Source organism: Hemiscyllium ocellatum, chromosome 12 (assembly GCF_020745735.1).
Source record: "Hemiscyllium ocellatum isolate sHemOce1 chromosome 12, sHemOce1.pat.X.cur, whole genome shotgun sequence".
In the NCBI taxonomy this organism is placed as follows: domain Eukaryota; kingdom Metazoa; phylum Chordata; class Chondrichthyes; order Orectolobiformes; family Hemiscylliidae; genus Hemiscyllium; species Hemiscyllium ocellatum.
The window spans coordinates 7,665,721-7,685,476 of record NC_083412.1 but is presented as its reverse complement, the minus strand read 5'-3'; the positions used below and the strand labels follow the sequence as shown (position 1 = coordinate 7,685,476).

At 40.3% G+C, this 19,756-nt stretch overlaps 1 protein-coding gene across 4 annotated transcripts in view; it reads left to right on the top strand.

The window, feature by feature from the left end:
* dgkh (diacylglycerol kinase, eta) overlaps positions 1 to 19,756 on the top strand; it is a 570,460-nt gene that overhangs the window by 71,338 nt on the left and 479,366 nt on the right. The gene's annotated exons all lie outside the window — the stretch shown is intronic.

The following is a 19,756-nucleotide window of genomic DNA, read 5'->3' as shown; positions in this document are numbered from 1 at the left end:
AAAACAGTCCCAGCCTATTCAGCCTCTTCCTGAAGCTCACATACTCGTAAATCTTTTGTGACTCTTTCAAGTTTCACAACATCCTTGAGAGGAAGGAGACCAGAATTGCATGCAATATTCCAAATGTGTCCTAACCAATGTCCTGTACAGCTGCAACATGACCCCCCAACTCCTATACTCAATGATCTAGTCAATAAAGGACACATACCAAACTGCCTCTTCACTATCCTATCTACCTGTGACAAGGAACTATGAAACTGTATTCCAAGGTTTCTTTGTTCAGCAACACTCCCTAGGACCTTACCATTAAGTGTATGCTTTTCCAACATGGAACACCTTATATTTATCTAAATTAAACTGCTGGAATAACTCTGTGAGTGGTGTATTGGATACTGTGTCGTTTGTGTGTTTTGGACATTATGTAAAAGCTGTTTTGAATCTTTATAATCTATAAAGGAATGTTTTGAGATCAATGGGATTATATTTGTTCTGTGTTGAAAAGTTTTTTAAAATTTATATTATAAGTAGATAGTTTTATTTTATCTTCCTTTCTTTTGAAGTAAACGTGCATGTTATTATTAAAGCAGAGTCCAGAGCATTACATGCTGTGTTTGGGCAAGACAGCACATTGTTAAAATCAAAACAAATAAAAATATGATCTGTCAACCCAGGTCTGAGATCCGACCACTTTGATAATAACATTCGGTAAATAATGTCATGATACAAAACAGGCTACATTTAAAACAACATGTATTTAGAGGTTCTGCGAAAATGCGAAATAGCATTTCACAGGAGCTTTATCAATCAGAATTTGACAGCAGAACATGTAAGAGCAGAGGACCAAAAGTTTGATCAGGGAGCTTAGTTTATTGGAATATTTTGAAAGAAAAGAGAAATTTAGAGAGGCAAATGTGGAGTCTAAAGCTTTGGAACTTTGCATCGATATTCCCTCTAATTTTGGTTGCTGTGTGACGTGCAGCTTGGCAGCTTAAACGAATGACCACTGATGGTGGAATAATTAAAATTGGGGTTGTGCAAGATGCCAGATTTGGAGGGATATAGAGACTTTTGAAAGTCTCCAAGGCTGGAAGAGGTGAGAGGTATGGAGGGTAGTGAGGCCATGAAGAGTTGAAAATAACAATGGTAAAATTGAGATATTGTCAGACTGGCAATGAATGACGTGATGGACAAAATGGCCTCCTTCTGTGCTATAACACTTACATGATTCAATGCAAGTTGTTAGTTGTTGAGCACAGAGATTGCGGGCAAATGGGAATCTGTGAGAGTTAAGGCACACAAAACTGTCAAGAAAAGCATCAAAGTCATCACAAATTCACGGAAAAGAGTTTGAGCAGCAAAACCAGCAGTCCTCACTTCCTCCAAGCTTCAAGTCAGTCAATGTTGTGGAGGTGGAAGTCTTGCTGCAAGGGCAGACATGTATCGAGAAGATTATTATATGGGTGCGACTTTGTGCATTTCATAGCATGAGTGATGCTGGAAAAGGAAACTAGAGATATGGAGAGAGAGAAGAGATACTGTAACACAGAGGCCAGAAATGAAAACAAAAAAAGGATTTTAGGGTTGTGAATAATTGGTAGAGTGAGCCTCTATAGGTTTGCTGATTACACACAAAGAGATTAAGATGAATTTCTTGAAATATATAAAGATTGGGTGCATATGAAGTGGATGAAATGGAGACCACAAGCTATTACTTGAAAGATTGACGCAATTTTCCCTGAAAAGAAGCAGAAAAGTACACACGACCATAGATTACTCGAGCAAATAATAGAGACATAATTGTACTGAAGCTTCACTGTTATAAACTCTGGTAATTGGTGGGGGAAGCCGAATGTAGACGCTAATGGTTTAGGGTCATTAGTTTACTACAAGAGAAACCACATCAGAATAGCCAGTTTGCTTTTTATCTAGCATTCATATCTAAATGGAAACATAAATTAAGCTAATTTGTTTTGATTCAAAAGTGAAATACTGAGGGGAGAGGTAAGAAGAACTGAGACTATTTTCATGGTTCATGGATCCTGCAATTGACCCAGACTACAGTTTATCTCAGTATGACCATTCAATGAGATAAGACTGCCTTTCACCAGTTTCCCCATTTCCACCCCCCCCCACCTTATCCCATTATCGATCAACTTTCCAACTCGACACCGCCCTCTTGACCTGTCCCACCTATCCGCTCCATCCTCCTCTCTGACCTATCACCATTAGCCACACCTTCATCTACCTACCGCATTCCCAGCTACCTGCCTTCATCCCCCTCACTCCCACCCCCTCCTATTTGTCTTTCTGCCTCCTTGGCCCACAAGTCTCATTCCTGACGAAGGGCTTATACTTGAAACGTCAATTCTCCTGCTCCTCTGCTCCCTGACCAGCTGTGCTTTTCCAGCACCACGCTGTACGACTCTGATCTCCAGCATCTGCAATCCTCACTTTTTCCTGTCTGCAGCATCAGTCTGTTTTATGATGACTGTGATAGCGTACAACTCCTTCAACATAGCAAAAGCTCATATTTATAGTGCTTATATAATCCTGGGTGTATGTGATCTTAAAATATGGACATATTTTAAATCTGTAAAGCGTGCTGACCAAGCAATCATTTATGCTTTAGTTGAACCTGCATTGTGTTCACTTTGTTTCATGAATAAATGTAATACTGTACCACAGTGGAATCTTAACATATTGTGCAATATGTGTTTTTTATGAGATGTGGGTGTCCCCATGCCACCACTTATTGCCCATCCTAATTGTCCTGGTGAAGGTGGTGGTGAGTTGTCATCTTAAACCATTGCAATTCATGGGTTATAGTAGCATTTACAGGCTGTTAGGATGGGGGTTCCAAGAATATGTTTGACCAACAATAAAGCAAAGGGATGAAAAGGGGTATTAAGTCAGGGTGTTGTGTGGCTTGGATGGGAACTTGAAAGTCATGATGCTTGGATGTTTTTGCCGTCTTCCCTTTCTAGGTGGTAGAGGTCATGGATTTAGAAGGTGCTTTCAAAGAAGCCTTATTGAGTAGCTGGTATGTATCTTGCAGATGGTCCACTTTGCTAACCCCTGCTACACCTTCAATATTTACTCCCTGCCAGCAAAGTATCAGCAATCAGGTGGGCTGCTTTTCCCCATTGGTGTTGAGCTTTTTGAGTGTTGCTGAAGCTGTACTCATCCAGGCAACCGGAAAGTACTCAAACACAGTCCTGACTTGTATCTTGTAGATAGATGGTAGACAGACCTTTGAGAGTCAAAAGGTGAGTTAATCCCTGCAGAATTCTCAGCCTCTGACCTGCTCTTGTAACTGCTACAGTTCAGTGTCTGGTCACTGGTAACCCCCAGGATGTTGGTGGTGAGGAATCAGTGAAAGCAATGCCATTGAATGGCAACAGCAGCTACTAAGAATTAATCAGTGGAATGTGGGTGTCACTGGCTGGGCTAACATTATTGCCTACCCCTGTTGCCCGCCTTATAAAGCAATTGATCCAAACTAAAAAGATTAGGAGATCTATTACTCTTTAACATGTTTTCATGAATACACACAAAACTGTGATCAACTTCATGAAAAACCTCCTTGCATTGTAAGAATAATTGTTGTTTCTCAGTAAAAGTCAAAATTTTGTCTTTCTCGAGACAGAATTGGAAATTAAATGTTCAGATAACATCCTACATTTGGATAATGAATTTTACAATACTTCACTTTTATTTTAAAAGAGAGATCTTGGCATTTTGTCGTACTTTGCAGATAATTAATTGTTTCTGAACCCATTACTATAGTAATGTTATTATGGTCAATTTGTGCACATCAAACTCCCAAAAACACCAATGTGATCATGCGCAGATAATCTGTTTGTGACATTTTTTTGTAGAAACTAAATATATAATTATTCTACCTCCTGGCATTTTTCACTTCTTTTTACTGAATCAAATGCGGTTTTAAATTAGCAAATGACATCGCAAAATGCCTGTTCTCATTGCTGCCAGATGTTGGCCTCTTTGATGATCATTTGAGGCTGAATACTCCTTTTTAAGAAAAAAAATTTTCAACTGACCAAAGATAAATCTACGTCTGTGCTGCTTATAATGTGTTGATGTTCTAACCCCCATCCTTCTGCTCAAACCACTCCATGTGATCACAGAATCCCTAAGTGATGATAGAGGCCATTTAAGGCCATCGAGTCTGCACCAGCTCTGTGAAGAGTATGCCCATAATTCCACAATTTTAGAATGGCCAATTCATTTAACCTGTGTATCTTTGGGTTGTGGGAGGAAACCCAAACACCCACAGGAAACTCTCCAGACGCAGGGAATATCTGCAAACTTCATACAGACAATTGCCAATGGTTGGACTTGAACCTGGCACTGTGTGGCAGCAGTGCTAACCACTGTACTCCTGTGCCAGCCCCTTTTGTGAGATCTCTCTTCATGGACGACATGATGGCTAAGTCAGCTGTGACTGAGTGACTTTGGAATCCTTTGAAATCTACACTGCTGTCAGTGGGTCAGATTTTGGCAGTGATACTCTGGCATATTTTTCTCTTTGCTACTGTCTTATGCTTTGTAGTTATTTACGTAAGGGCTTTCTTACAAACCTAAACCAGCAGAAACCCGATCAGGAAAATAGAACAAAGAACTGTGAATACTGGAAATCTGAAACAAAAACAGAAATTGTTGGAGAAACTCAGCAAGTCTGTGTAGAGAGAAAAGAGTTTTTGACGTCTGAGATTCAAGACAAAACTGCATTAGGTCCTCTTCAAAATTGCTTTATACTAATAACACTGCACTAACATTGCATACTGAGGAACATCTGCAACATGTAAAGGATAAGCTGTCCCCTACGATGATTTTGGTTTCACCATCCGCTTCAGGAAGACAAATTACACAGTCTAGGATGTTGCCACACCACCATTCATCAATATTGACAATGTGACACTGTCACTTAATGCTGAAACTAACATTGAATAACAGTGTGAGACAACATTAACCTAGCTGAGAGTAAACTGAGAGTCACAGATGTACGGCACGGAAACAGACCCTTCGGTCCAATTTGTCCGTGCCAAGCAGATACCCTAACCTTATCTTGTTCCATTTGCGAGCACTTGGCCCATATCCCTCTCAACCCTTTTCTATTCATATACCCATCCAGATGCCTTTTAAATGCTGTAATTGTACCAGCCTCCACCACTTCCTCTGGCAGCTTATCCCATACGTGCACCACCCTCTGCATGAAAAGATTGCACCTTAGGTCCCTTTTAAGTCTTTGCTCTCTCACCTTAAACCTCTGTCCTCTAGTTCTGCACTCTGCCACCCCAGGGAAAACACCTTGACCTATTTATCCTATCCATGCCCCTCATGATTTTATAAACCTCTATAAGATCACCCCTCAGCCTCTGAAGCTCCAGGGAAAACAGCCACAGCCTATTCACCTCTCCCTGTAGCTCATATCTTCCAAACCTGGCAACATCCTTGTAAATCGTTTCTGAACCCTTTCAATTTTCACAACATCCTCCTGGAGACCAGAAGGAGACTAGAAATGCACATGATATTCCAAAAGTGGCCTAATCAATGTCCTGCAGAGCTGCACATGACCTCCTAACTCCTGTACTCAATACTCTGACCAATAAAAGAAAGCATACTAAATGCTGCCTTCACTATCCTATCTACCTGCGACTCCACTATCAAGGAGCTATGAACCTGCACTCCAAGGTCTCTTTGTTCAGCAACGCTCCCCAGGACCTTCCCTGCTCTGATTTGCTTTTTCAAGATGTAGCACCTTGCATTTATTTAAGTTAAACATTGAACAGCATTGATGTACAGAGAGATCTTGGGGGTTCAAGTCCAAAAAATCCCTGAAAGTGACTACACAAGTATTTAGGGTGGTAAAGAAGGCGTATGTTCGGGGCATTGAGTGTAAGAGTCAGGATGCCATGTTGTAACTTTAAGACTTTGGTTCGGCTGCACTGAGATTAAGATGCATGTATTCAATTCTGGTTGCCACATTACAGGAAATATGTGGACACTTTGGAGATGGGGCAGAAGAGGTTTATCAGGATGCTGTCTGGATTAGAGGATATGAGTTATAAGGAGAAGCTAGATAATCTTGGGTTGTTTTCTTCGGAGTGGCGGAGGCTGACGGGAGACATAATAGAAGTCTATAAAATTATGAGATGCAAAGACTGGGTCGATGGTCAGAATCTTTTTCCCAGAGTTGTAATGTCTAATACTAGCGAACATTTATTTGATGCGAGGTTGTAAAGATTTGAAAGGGATCCGAGGGACAAATTGTGTTTTCAGAGTCTGGAACGCACTGTCAGAAGTGGTGGTAGAGGTAGATACAACAGGGGTGTTTAAGGTGTTACAACATGGCGGTGAGCCGTCTGTGAATTAAACCAAACCCCCAGGAAAGCTCACCTCACCTTGTAATCCGTTAAATATGAGTGACAGAGAAACTCCCAAATTTCACTATTTAAAGAAAATAACATCAATTATTTTTTAACTCTAAAAGTGAACATTAAACAACCACTATTCACAGCTCTTCTAAGCTCCCCTTTCTCTTAACTGCTTATTACCTGTCTCCAACTCTATAACAATGTGCTGTTCCAATGAGATGCTTATTAAAATTACATCAACTTAATTTCGAGACAACACAGCTGGTGTTGTCTTTGCTGTCTGTCTTTTTCCAGTTGAAGATCCCCTTGGGCCGTCGTCTTCCTTTTTTACTGCGAGTATGTTTCATATGAAAAGGGATATTTGATTGAGAGTGTTCCCTAATTTCTTGCATCTCTCTCGATGGTAGTTGCTCTCTCTCTCTCTCCAGTTTTTAAAGTGCCTGCATTTTTATATCCCAACATTGGATCATCTCATTGGTTCAATGTTGGCTAAACAATAAATTCAAACTTGATTGGGTTTTTGTATCCTGGGGCATAATTTAAACTGGTTAAATTTGAATTGTTGTAAACAGCAATCCACTCAGGTATCCATTTCACAGCCAAATATTACATATTTTCAATTTTCCAGTACCCTCTGGGACTGCCATCTAGTCATATACAAAGGTGCTTGTAAGCTTTCAGTTCAGAACAGCATTCACACTCTCTTAAAGGTACAGTACATGCCTTCAATTTCATAACAAAGGAATATGCAAGGAATGGAGGCATATTGAGCAAGGGCAGGCAGCTAAAGAGCCTGCCCTGTTCCTGTGCTGTACTGTTCTATGTTCTGTGTTTAATGGGGCACAGATAGCAACTTCTCAGGCCGCTGTTTTCCTCAGTAGCAAATGTGGCAGAAACTGTCATGCCAGAATGGAGTTCCTGAGTCACATGAGATGATGCCTATCATATGGTTTGCCACCGTTGTGCAAACTGCCATCTCACAAAACAGCAGGTTGCCAAAGACCTGTATTTTCAAATGGGAGATGTTTTGCCGAATATTTTGAAGGGTTCTGAGATATTTGTCTTTGAATTGAAATTAATTTTAATTTTCCAAGTAAAGATTTGATTATGTTAAGTACATTTCAGCGCTCCTTCCCAGACAGCTAAAGATGGTATTGAATTTATAGATCGTGTATCAAATTCTTCGGGTTGGGAGAACAGGCTCAGTTGCACTGATAGTAACCGAAGAGCTTTTTAATTCTTCATTAGGGAATATTGTAATTCCCCTGTATTTGGTTTGTGTGTAGGATCACAGCAGTACAGATGCCCTGACCTATTGCTGGGAAGGAATTTCATGCTGGATTATTGCAAGACATTGTTCATGTGTGGGCGTTTAAGCTTGTATGATTTTCTCCAGGGATGATCAAATCAGCATGCTGTGTAGGTTGATCTGCAGTGACATTTTTCCTATCAGCTGTTCCCATGGTAACTACCAAGACTATTTAGCATTTTTCTCCCCCCTCAGAATTTCTATCCTTGTGTGAATTCAGTGTGCTGAAAATGATTTTTTTTTTCTCTCGAGCACAATCATGCAAAACAACACTTGTACATGTTCCACATTGTACCGGGTTTACTTTCTGGGTAAGGGGAGGAATTTTGGCTTTTGAAATTAATATTGCATAACCATGTGAGCCTGTTCTCAGGCTCGATTTAATACCATCTTGGCTTACATATGTTTAACAAATCAAAGAACTAAAGGAAATCCATTTGGAAGATCAATCACCAAATAAAACTTAATGCCACCTCCTGCATCAGAAAATTTGATTATTTCTGAATTATTTGTTTAAAAGTTATTTCTGTTTCATTCACATCCTCATATCAAACCTAAATGATATGTGTAGGTCAGTTGGGGTGCCTGGAACACACATTTTTCCCTTCAAGGCATATGCTCATCTAGGAGAACCATATAAGAATTTATGTCCAAGTTCTCGAAGAGCTCCTTATTGGTCTTCTCTGTTATTAGCACATCATCCCGATAAATGGCAAGCTGAAGTAGACCTTGTAAGATGTTTTCCATTATCTGCTGATGACACTCTGGCAGTCTTGCACATTGGTACAAGATGTTATGCATATTAATTGTAGCGTACTTCTGGGAATCCTAAGCCAACCACTATTGCAAGTGTGCATGGCTCATGTGACCTCTGCTCTTTGCGATTTTTACAATTGACTTGGAAAAGTGAGTGGAAGGGTGGGTTAATAAGTTTGCAGATGACACAAAGGGTGGTGGAGATGTGCATAGTGTGGAGGGCTGTTGTAGGTTGCAATGGGACAATGATAGGATGCAGAGCTGGACTGATAAGTGGCAGATGGAGGTTAACCTAGAAAAGTATGAAGTGATTCATTCTGGAAGGTTCAACTTGAATGCAGAATACAGGGTTGAAGGCAGGACTCTTGGCAGTGTGGAAGAGCAGCAGGATCTTGGGATCCCTCAAAGTTGCCACCCAAGTTGATAGGGTTGTTAAGAAGGCGTATGGTGTGTTGGTTTTCATTATCAGGGACTGTGCTTAAAAGCCGCAAGGTTATGCTGCAGCTCTATAAAGCCCTGTACTTGGAATATTGTGTTCAGTTCTGGTCACCTCATTATAGGAAGCAAGTGGAAGCTTTCGAGAGGGTGCAGAGGAAAATTACCAGGATGCTGCCTGGACTGGAGGGCATGTCTCGTGAAGAAAGGTTGAGCGAGCGAGGGCTTTTTTCATTGGAATGAAGAACAATGAGTGGTGATTTGATAGAGGTGTACAAGATGATGAGGCATAGAGTGAGTGGAGACTTTTGCCCAGGGCAGAAATGGCTAAGACAAGGAGGGAGATGTCAGAGGTGGGTTCTTTAACACAGCAAGTGTGGATGCATGGAATGCATTGCCAGTGGAGGTAGAGCCAGATGCATTAGGGATATTTAAGCGATTCTTGGATAGGGACATGGATGATAGTAAAATGAAGGGTATGTAGGTTATTTAAACTTAGGGCAGGATAAAAGGTCAGCACACAACATTGAGGGCCCCAGGGCCTGTACTGTGCTGTTTTGTAGTACGTTCTATGTTTGATATCCAGCTTTGTGAAGGACAGCATCCCCTGCCGGATTTGTGTATAAATCCTCTGTGCGAGGGATTTGAGTATTTACCCAACTGTGAAAGTGGTTTACCATCTATTTAAGGTCTCCACAAAGGCTTTACCATCGGAATGACTGGTGCCGTCCATTCTGGAACAGATCTGGTTGGGTAACTCCTTTGCTTTCCAGTCTTCTTCCCGTAAGGCAAATGACACTGGATGTACCTTGCAGAATCGTGAAATTGCTGCTTGGTCCAAATGCAAGATGGCCTTGGTTCCTTTGATAATCCTTCGGCGTTTCTGAAAGACCTCCAGGTATTTAATTAGGACTTTACTCAGGCAGCCATTTTCTAATCAAAAAATGTCAAGTCAATCTGTGTGAATCTTTCTTCAACCAATTTCACCCCATTACTCTTGTTTGGAGTCTTTTACTACAATCAGTGGTAACTGCGTCTCATAGGAGACTGGAACCAAAGTTGTACCCTTAATCTGTAAAGGTGCCACATTAAAGATTCTCAGCCTAACTGAAGTCTTATGCAAACTTAAGAATTGCAGTCCAGAGCGAATTTTATTTAAGAGTAGTTCTGTCTTTACTGAATCAGCCATGCCAGTGCCAACTTCTATTAGAACCAAATGACCATTTAACCAGACTTTAATTTTGATCGGTTCTGATTTGGATATAGGGTAAAAACTCTGACTGTAGATGCTGGAAACCAGATTCTGGATTAGTAGTGCTGGAAGAGCACAGCAGTTCAGGCAGCTTTTGCCCGAAATGGCGATTTCGCTGCTCCTTGGATGCTGCCTGAACTGCTGTGCTCTTCTAGCACCACTAATCCAGAATCTGATTTGGATATAGCTAAGCAATTTAACTGTTCTTAACCAGCAATAGGTGGACTTTCCAAGGTGTGCATTCTCCTGGATACCCACCTGTGAGTTCTCCTACTTAATTTGCAAGTCCAATGACTCCTATTCTGTCTTGATTCTGCATACTGGCAGCAACGATAATGGCTTGCTGGCCCAGATCCTGAAGATAATTCGAACCATTTGGCTGAAGTTTGGCTGTCTCTTGGGGCTTTTATGTGGGCTGACCTAGAGACCTTCTGTTCAGGATATGTCTTGCATGAGGCTGTGCACTTGCTTTCACTTCAGTGGTGTTCCCCAAGCTCAGTTGGACTGGCGAGGGTGCCCACTTCCATTGGAATACGTGCATTTCATATGTTCCACTTGCCGCATTTTGCCTTGATAAAGCCAGTAGTAGTGCCTGTTTGTAGTCCAGTTAGGCTTCAGCTAGTAGTGGCTTTTGTGTGGTTACATCTTTAATCCCTCATGCCAGCTGGGGTCTCAGTATCTCATTAAGGGTTAACCAAAATGACAAGCCTCTGCCAGTCAGCCTAACCGTGTCAAACATTCCAATACTGATTCACCTGATTTTCAAATTGACAGGTATAACAGGTTCTGGTCTCCGATGAGCTTGGGGTTGTAGTATTCCTTAACTAAATCTGTCCACTCTGGTATCTGGTGCCTCAGGAAAAGTTAATCGCCTAATAACTAAAAACATTGCGAGTCCACAAGCTTTCAGGAGAATTACTTGTTCCTTTTCATCTATCCCAATATCATTTGCCCTGACAAAATAATGCATTCTTTCCACAGACTGGCTGAGTCTTCGATGGTAGCATTAAATAGAGTCATAGAGATGTACAGCACAGAAACAGACCCTTCGGTCCAACTCGTCCATGCTGACCAGATATCCCAATCCAATCTAGTTCCACCTGCCAGTACTCGGCCAATATCCCTCCAGTTATTTTAAGGATCATCTGAAATGATGCAGCTGAGACCTGGAGACAAATTTAAAACTCATAAACATCTGAATCAAATGAGACAAATTGAACAAAGCATGCACTTGAGAAATTTAATTTAGTGGGATGGATCTAAGCGCTATGATGTCCTGTCCTAAATTTCTGCATCTCTCTGCTTCCATTTCATTAAAATAATTATTTAAGATTCATGTGTCAGTCTTTGACTGGGTCTCTGAGTTTCTTATTAACACTCCTTTGATATATCCTGGTACATTTTACAAATCTAACAAAGCTACTTAAATAGAAATGACTGCTGTTTACTTGCATTATGTCAAATCTATTACTTAATATGAATATAGTGCTAAAAATAATCCTTCCAAAATCTTCAAGGCCCCACAAAATACAAACAGGACTAGTTAGCAAATAAGATATGAAAATGCAGTTTGTACTCAGCTGCCAGTGCTTGGGGACTGCATGTGATTAGCAGCTTACGGTTGATTTTTCTTCTTGTATCAAGTGATTCTAATTATAAATGTCAGAATCTTGACTGTGCTATCTGATGCGAAGTTGACCTGAAATGACAAGATGATAATAGCACAGTCTCTAACTACATGGAAATGTCTTTAAAAGATAACAAGAGACAGGGTTTTTTCAAATGCTAATTTATATTTGATTTATTTTTTCACATGTACATGTACACAGTGAAAAGTTTTTATTTTGCGTGTAGCACAGACAGATCATAACATACAAAGAGCACAGGGTGATTTGAACAGAGTGAGGAATACAAGGTTACGGCTGCTGAAAAGGTGCACAGAAACAATCAACATTAGACTTGAAATTTGAGAGGTCTATTCAGAAGTCTAATAACACCGGGGAAGAAGCTGTTCTTGAACCTGTGTGTTTAAACTTTTCTATCTTCTGCCTGACAGAAGAGATTGGAAGTGATTATAACAGGGTGGGAGGAGTCTTTGATGATGTTGGCTACCTTTCCACAGCAACGAGAAATGTAGATGGAATCAATGGATGGAAAGTTGGCTTGCATGATGACCTGGGCTGTGTTCACAACTTTTTGCAGTTTCTTACACTCCTGGGTAGAGCAGTTGCTGTACCAAGCTGGAATGCATCCAGGAAGAATGCTTTCAGTGGTGCATCTGTAAAAGTTGGTGCAGGCCCTTACGGACCTGCTGAACCTCCTGAGGAAGAAGAGGCGTTGTTGTGACTACTTGGCTGTTGCATTAGCATGGAAGGTCCAGAACAGATTGTTGATGATTGGCACTCTGAGGAACTTGATGCTTTCACATCTCCACCTCAGCTCCACTGATGTGGGTAGGGATGTGCTCTCTTCCTTGCTGCTGAAAGTCAATGATCAGCTCTTCAGTTTTGCTGACATTGAGGGAGAGATTATTATCTTTACACCATGTCATCAAGCATTCTGTCTCGTCATTGTTTGATATCCAGCCAACAGCAGTGGTGTTGTCAGCGAACTTGTAGATGGAGTTCAGATGAAATTTGGCCACATGGTCAGGAGTGTACAGGGAGTACAATAGGGAGCTAAGTACAATTGATTCCAGGTTGCATCTTCATCCGCATAACAATCTGCCCTCCTGCAGACTCTCGAACAATCAAACCACTTAGGCTTGTTGTTTTGCAGACTTCGTAACAGGTCAAATGACAATTCATTTTACTGTTCCTCTTTGATATTATGTCTTTAATTTACAATGTTATAAATGTCATAGCTGTGACACTATCTACAAAAGTCAATATGTTGTAATGATTAGCTCAAGTAAACAAACCTGTTTAGAGAAGATTTGGAGATGCCGGTGTTGGACTGGGGTGTACAAAGTTAAAAATCACACAACACCAGGTTATGGTCCAACAGGTTTAATTAGAAGCACACTAGCTTTCGGAGTGATGCTCCTTCATCAGGTGATAATGGAGGGCTCAATCCTAACACACAGAATTTACAGCAAAAATTTACAGTGTGATGTAACTGAGATTATACATTGAAAAATTGATTGTTAAGCCTTTCATAGAATACCGTGATAGTTTCACTTCTTTCAAGTGTAAGTCACAAAGCCTTTTGTTAAAAAGTTGCATTCTCGGGTTAGCTGTTAACAATGGTGATAGAACATTGGTGTGCTTCCAATTAAACCTGTTGGACCATAACCTGGTGTTGTGATTTTTAACTGGTTAGAGATGTCATTACACACCTTGACACTGGTGAGACTTGAACCCAGGCCTGCAATATGATTTTGAAACATCCGCGACCTTGACTTCAATATGCTCCTTCAGATGCTTAATATTCAGTGGCCCAGTCTGTTATTTTTGATCAAGAGCAACTTTTCTTCCTTCCTTTACAGTGTGAATATAAAAGCAACACTTTGATAAAGGTGGCAAATTACAAGAAATAATTCTGACTTGCGATAAAATCTTGCCTGGTACATGCATATGAAACCGATGGGTGGCTCAGGTACAGCTAGTGTTTTATTGCAAAATTGCAAAGCAGTTTGTGTCATGTGGTCTGCTCTTGTTTGAAAATTTTTACTGCATGTTTTCTTCATGCCAAGTTTGTAACCGGGTCTGTGAGGCATATTTGTGACGAAGATTTTATGAAAATAATATTCAAATGATGTGCGTTTGAAGTGCACAGAACATGTCATGTAATGACTTGGTTTGATCATTTTATTATTGATTTAATAAAAATGAAATAGCTTCATGTCAGCATTTCCAATTGGGAAAAATATGCATGAACATTTGTCACACTAGGGGTCTTTGGCTGGTAGGTGATGATGAGACATTAGACTGGAGCTAAATGTGCCTTCTTAACTGATGATATTAGATAATACAGCTCCATGTTTATATGCTGTTTCACTTTATCGCTATGTTTAAAACTTGGGCTTTTCTCACAATTACCCTGCTGCTTCAGGCACCTCCCGTATGCATGCCCTCCAAACTGTGTCCATTTTGAATCTCTTGCAACAGCCTTATGCTCCCCTGAAATATTCTGTTTTCCCCATTTTTAATGTGCTAAGCACCTGAGACCCTGTTTGTTTCCTGTGGTGTTTTAGTGTCTGTCATTGAGGCTGTTTCAATTTTGGCATATATGTCCATTTTAGCAAACTTTGTGAAACATTGGAGGCTTTTAGTTTTTCTGATTTAACTTTATAGTCAGCAAATCCATTTTACATGATCACAACCTTTTCGAGGAAAGTTATACAAATTCACTGCCTCTTGCTCTTCCATTGAACTGTTAATAGGGTTTTAATTGATTTATGTGCCCAATTAATTATTGACCTACTGGAGTGTTCAGTGTGAATTTATTAAATCATTGATGCTTGTTATTAATTTACTGATACTTGCTGCTCCTTTCAGCTTAAGGACTTGTTAGTGTACCTGCTGGTGTATCAGTTTGTTAATCTGTTCAGTCCTGCATTCAGACATTCATTTGCTAGTGTCTACTGATGTATGAGCGTTTAAATGCAAAGTGCCTGGCACTGTAGCTTATTAAGCAGAGGTCATCACTAATACTTCAATCACTTTGGTAGGCGGTTATACATGTTTGTTTTCTTTTGTGATAAGTTTTCTTATTAATAAAATTGTTTATAATTTGTGCTGTTCAAATCATGCACTTAATTTTGAATCATTTTTACTGTAGCTGCCATTCTTTTGTAGATGGTTTTAGAGTGTGCCATTGTTCTTATTCAAAAACTGCAGTTCCTTACTGCAGATGCCGGAAATCAGAAATAAAGACAGAAATTGCTCAGCAAGTGTGGAGAGAATGTGGAGTTAATGTTGGTTTTTGCTGAGTTTTTTCCAGCAATTTCTTCTTATTCTCATTCTGTTAGAGTTGTCTCAATCTAGTTTACTGTATAAGATGCTCACCATGTGGTCTCCTCCACACTGGGGACAGAAAGTGGAGACCAGACAATCGTTTTGCAGAACACCTGCTTTCTGTCCATCAAAATGAGCTTCTGTTTGGCTGGCACTTCAACACACCACTAAATTCTCTGGCCAACCTCTCTGTCTCAGGGACAAGCTGGAAGAATAGCACCTCATTTTCCACTTGAGAACTCTGTGGTTTTTTTTGAATCAATGTCAGGGTCAGCAAGTATGGGGCTTGAACACCTTCTTCCATGTCATAGAACAGTACAGCCCAGTACAGGCCCTTCAGCCCTCAGTGTTGTGCCAACCTTTTATCCTGCTCTAAGATGAGACTAAACTACGTACCCTTCATTGTACTATCTTCCATCTGCCTTTCCAAGAGTTGCTTAAATGTCCCTAATGTATCTGACTCTACTACCACCACTGGCAGTGCATTCCACGCACCCACCACTCTGTGTAAAGAACCTACCTCCAATTGCCTTAAAATTATGCCCCCTCATGATAGCTGTTTCTGCCCTGGGAAAAAGTCTCTGGCTATCCACTCTATCTATGTCATTACCACAACTCCCATATACCAGGCCTTTTCATCACATGGACTATTTTCAACAACCAATTGTCAGCCACTGATGGTATCCATTTAGCAGCTATTTTGTTCTCGGTAGACTTTAATCTCTCTCTGTCTCTCTCTCTCTCTGTCTGTCTCTCTCTCTCTGTCTCTCTCTCTCTCTGTCTCTCTCTCTCTGTCTCTCTCTCTCTCTGTCTCTCTCTCTCTGTCTCTCTCTCTCTGTCTCTGTCTCTCTCTCTCTGTCTCTGTCTCTCTCTCTGTCTCTCTCTGTCTCTCTCTCTCTCTCTGTCTCTCTCTCTCTGTCTCTCTCTCTCTCTCTGTCTCTCTCTCTGTGTCTCTGTCTCTCTCTCTGTCTCTGTCTCTCTCTCTCATGTTTACTCCTTACCCCTCCCCCCCGCTCCATCTTCAGAACATATATATATATAAAAATCTTTTCCCACCTGCAGTCAGTTCTGAGGGAGGATTACAAGACCCGAAATGTTAACTCTGCTTTCTCAATTCCAGCATCTGTAGTTCTTCGATTTTTTTCGTCTATTATTTATGTTTCTTTTCTATCAATTCTAACTTTGTCAGATAAACACAGATTGCATTGTGTCTCATGGGCAATTGGTATACCTTAAAGATATATGAAGTTAAAAATCATACAACACCAGGTTATAGTCTGACAGGTTTAATTGGAAGCACACTAGCTTTCGGAGTGTTGCTCCTTCATCAGGTGGTAGTCTACTGGAAGCATGCGCTTCTGTTGTAATGATATTACTTAACGTTAGCTGAGATACGTACATGTCGTTCTGCTATAATGTACGTTTCATTCATGCAAATTTGTTATAATCCGATTGACGAATTGGGAACACTTTCTGTAGTACAAACTTCTAAAGCGTGAATTGGTTATAATGCGATTTGGGCCCCATTAGTTTAAATAGTGCTGCTATTACGCGATTTTCCTATAACATGGAATTGCATGAGAATGAAACTACGTGTTATAGCAGAACTGACTCTATGGGCCTGCAAATGAATTGCTGGTAAGTGATCTTGAACAATAATAATAGTTGGATGGTTCAATACAGTTACATCCATGCTCTTTTTTTCCTGTTATGAGAGATAAAATAAGAATTGAGCATCAAGAAAACACCCAACTGGAGGCAAACTTTCCCAGAGTGGTGGCACATCCAAGCTTATTTGAATTGCATTTATGTCAGAGCTGCTTATCAATTTCTAAATGAAATACTGTGATTTTTTTTTGCAGTTAGAACTTCAATTCGTAAACCTATAAGTTATATTCTGAAAAAAATGTTATGAATTATGGCCCAGATTTTTACAGCATCATTTGTGAACATCAAGGTAAAGGTTTTCAGTGCATTGCAGATCTGAATTCTTTGTGTACGATGTCAAGGGAGAACAAGTTGTTTAAAATGTTTCATGCATTCATAGAGAAGAGAGTATTGTCTCCTTAGAATGTTCAAGGCTTGCATCGTAGCAGAAGGTCATTCAGCCCATCATGTCTATAAAGGCTGAAGAAGCATCATCCAGTTTATCCCACTTTCCAGCTCTTGGTTAGGTTACAGCATATTTCTGTGCTTTTTACATGTCAGACACTATTGTGAGATGCTCTTCAGTGCATCGGTATGGACTTGATGAGCTGAATTGTCTGCTTCCGCACTGCAAGGAGTCTGTGGTCTCCATACTGCTCTAACTTAATCACTTTTCAAATATATATCCAGTTAACTTTTGAAACCCCCTATGGAATCTACCTCACGGGCAGTGCACTCCAAATCCCATCAACTCTCTCTGACTGAAGATGTATTGCTGATAATCTTGAAATTGTGACCCCTAATTACTGACATGTTCTAAGTGAGAAATCTTCTCTCCTTCCCTTTGATCCTTGTGTTAGTTTAATCAGATGGTTTTTGATCTCTGCATTAGAAAAAAACAGAGTTCTTAATCACTCTATCCAGACTTGTTACAAAGTTAAAAATCACACAGCGCCAGGTTATAGTCCAACAGGTTTATTTGAAAGCACTAGCTTTCACAGCATTGCTCTTTCATCAGGTGGTTGCACCAGGTCATAAGACACAGAATTCGTAGCAAATGTTTACAGTGTGATACAACTGAAATTATGTATTGAAAAAGACCTGGATTGTTTGTTAACACTCTCATCTTTTAGAATGAACATATTGGTTTCAGTTCTTTCATATGTAAATCTCAGGACTTTTTAAAAGTTGCATTCTCAAGCGAACTTGAACAATTGGTGTTATGTCGGCCTAGATAATGCGTTGAAGGTGTGAGGTGCCCTGTGTGAGACTGTCTGTGCCTCAATGTTCAGAATGATTCTAATCTAAAAAAATGGATTGATAGAATCTTACACTGATTCATGCAGTTTTTGAGCAAAATAAAATATAATCCTGCAAGTACAAATTCACCCCACAAACTTGGATGTGTGCATGCGGGCGTGTGTGTGGTGGTGATGGGTAGGGAGGGTTATGAGTGTTTGTGTGAGAGTGTAAAGGGGTATAAGTCTCTGAGAGGGTGTGAGTGTGGGGGTGGATGTGAGAGGGTATGAGAGAGGGTCTGCATGAGTGTATAGGTCTCGTTACAATTGTGGTACACCTCCACTCAACCTCCTCCACTTCAAAGAAAACAACTCAAGTTTATCCAATCCATGGCCACAGCTAAACTTTTCCAGTTGAGTTTTTTTTAGATTAGATTAGATTACTTAGTGTGGAAACAGGCCCTTCGGCCCAACAAGTCCACACCGACCCGCCGAAGCGCAACCCACCCATACCCCTACATATACCCCTTACCTAACACTACGGGCAATTTAGCATGGCCAATTCACCTGACCCGCACATCTTTGGACTGTGGGAGGAAACTGGAGCACCCGGAGGAAACCCATGCAGACACGGGGAGAACGTGCAAACTCCACACAGTCAGTCGCCTGAGGCGGGAATTGAACCCAGGTCCCTGGCGCTGTGAGTTCTGCAAGACATTTGTTTTGTAAAGTTTTCTGACTGCTGCATTGTAAAGTAGTTATCGATGCAATTTTGGTTGTTTGAGTGAAGTGACAATTACCTTTTGAGAAATCCTGTTTCTGCTGGTATGTTACAACTTTAGATAATCTCAGTCATCTCATTTCTTACTCTGTAATGTCTATTAAAACATGCAAAACCTTATAATCCCAAAGTTAATATTATCCTCTTGAAACAGGTGGTAAGAGCTTGAATTTCCACTGCTGTCTTGAATCCGCTGTTTGGAGTTAGAATAGGTTTTCTTCACTTATAATATTCTTATCTAAGCTGATCATGTCATCCCAGTCCTGGAAGCAGATGAATTAAATTATTTTCTGTTAAAAGAGCTTGCAGTTGGTGTGGACACAGCTTAATTTTATATCCTCCCCCTCCCATTTGGAACAAAATAGAAAGTATATTTCAAGTTTGCAGTGAAATAGTGAATGGTTTTCAAACACACAAGTTTGTGGTTTACTAACAACCACAAGTAGTGCAAATCTCCTGCATAATTCATGTAACATAAGCAGAACAGACAAAAAAGCACATAAACATGGTGGAATAATAGACAGGGAACAGTTGGCAAAATTTACCTTTTTGAATTTGAAAACAGTGTAAATTACTCCATTTCAACCGAGTGTAAGTTTAAGGTGGAAGATAAAATGAGCACTGAATTAATAAATGCTGTCAAACTGGCTGAGGGCATAACTGAACTCGATATCAGATTGCTAGAAGCAGCAGTACAGGTTGTATCCAGTCATTGTAAAGCAGTTGTCAATAAATAAAACAGACTAATAGGCAATTATGCCAAAGTAAGAGAAGTCAAAGTAGTATAATGTTGTGTCAGAACCATCTTTAGATATGCTGACTAAAAGAAACAATCAAATGTGAGAAGAGTCACAGAAGAAAGGGACCATAAGGCTAATCCACAATTTCAAGTTAGAAGTGAACAACAGAAAAAAACTTAGATTATTCATTTTTTACAGGGAAGCTTACAGAGGATGTTAAATTCAGACCTTTCACAGCACTT